This window comes from Alligator mississippiensis, chromosome 7 (assembly GCF_030867095.1).
Source record: "Alligator mississippiensis isolate rAllMis1 chromosome 7, rAllMis1, whole genome shotgun sequence".
Classification (NCBI taxonomy): Eukaryota; Metazoa; Chordata; order Crocodylia; family Alligatoridae; genus Alligator; species Alligator mississippiensis.
Window position 1 is genome coordinate 72,142,470 of NC_081830.1, and position 2,039 is coordinate 72,144,508.

Consider the following 2,039-nt stretch of genomic DNA (forward strand, 5'->3'; position numbering starts at 1 on the left):
GTCATATAGGAACTCTGTTTCATAGCAAGACACTGAAACACAGGCTGAGGTTTGCATCCAAGGCACTGAAACAATCCCTTCTCTTCAAAATACCAAGAACCACATAAATGGGACTAACTTCTGTACACTGCACATGAAAAGCTGATTAAAATTTGCTATTTTGTGACATATTGCATTATACTTAGAGTATGAGACATTCTAAGAGAGGATTCAGCTTGTACATTTTTTTTTTTTACCTTACCTAATATAAAACTACAGGCATATGCATTTTGTTCAGAGTTTCCAAAAAAAAAAAAAAAAAAAACAACCAAAATCATAATAGGGCTATGATTATTAAGGAAAAATAAAGGATCACCACATCTGACTGAAATTCATTAGAAGTCAGCCTTGAACTCAAGGTCTTTTGGAAAACTAATTTCAAAAGAATTCTAATAGAAATGTGAAGGTACCACTATTACAGCATCAGAGGATAATGATAAGGATAATGGTAATGACAAGGATACTGTTCAGAGGAATTATTAATATTTGCATGGAGAAAAGTGAGATGATGCATCAGAAGAAACGTATATTCTATAAAATGTGGAGTATTTAGGTGGCATAATTAATGGATCAAGTTGTATACCAAGGCATAATAATAAGCAGATTAAAGGGTAAAAAGCCAAGTGTTGAAACGAAGTGAAAGTCATATAGACAGAAAAGTTATTGACCAGCAATTGTTCTGCTTTAGGCAATATCTTTATTGTTAGAACTGTTAGTTATATTAACATGGCTTTTTAACACGTTTCTATTTTTGTTGGTTGATCTGAACACTCGTATGGTTGGACAGTTGCAAATATCTTGTACAGCTATAACATAATGGGACACTATAGGAGCTTTTGGAATATATGAATAATTTATATATACATACACACACACACACACACACACACACACCGAGAGAGAGAGAGAGAGAGAGAGAGAGAGAGAGAGAGTGTAAGGAACAAGAAGTTTTGTTGCTGATTATGATGTCTGACAGCTTTTCTTTTGAATATATTGTGCAATATTCAGTGGTTTGGCACTATGTACACTTTTCTATTGATATAAATTGTACAGCTTATCTGGGAAAGGACCTGATGATATCATGATCTAAAATGGGTGCATGAAGGTTTCTCACTCCAATGTTAAGACTGAATTCTGGAAACATCTGTAACTTCACAGTGTCTCAAAAATAGTGGATCACATATAGTGGATCACATATTTTGAGCTTGGAGCACATCCGCCTCATCAGATCAAAGGAATGGGTGTAAGGATTCACTGCCAGTGTCCAGAGGGAATCCAAGAAGTTTCAAGGTGTTCTCTGAGTATATTTTATCTTTTCTGAAGATTACTCTGGCTGATGGGGAATTATAATAGTCTGATGTTATGAGTCCTCAGGAGCTATACATGGGCTCTTCTGTTCATGGCCTTATTTGGATTTAGATGACCTGAGAATAACTCAAAAGGAAGGGAGATGGCCAAGGCACTGGTAACTGATATCTGAGTATGAGTGACTGTGGTCTAAAGATTTGTTTAACATATTTGACTTTGTTTTGTGGGAGTTTATGTTTCTTACTGCAAGAAGCTGTCAGATTATATAGTAAATATGGTGGTTTGGGACACTGTCTAAGACAAGAACTGTGTTCTGAGTTAAATATATTGAGTTCTTGGTTGAATTAAAGATAAATCCACTCTCTGAAATTCTGGAGGTAATGAAGATATGCAAGCTGTGACATGTAATAGACCCATGATCCTCTTGTCCTGTAAAGAATAGTGAATAACTTTTGGGACTGCTGTAATACCTGATTACCAATGCTTTGCTTTTTCAATGTCATTTTTGGACTCTTGCTCAAAATACAATCTCTTGATTCTATACATTTTCCAGTTTCTTACCTGTATTTTAAAACACAGCAATATTTATAGTGGTTCAAACTCAAGGTCCATTCTACACTAGTGTTCTCTCCTTTGACTTTCATGTTAGGAGGACAATGTAGTTAGGAAGAGCTGAGGGTGCTCTGTAGGTT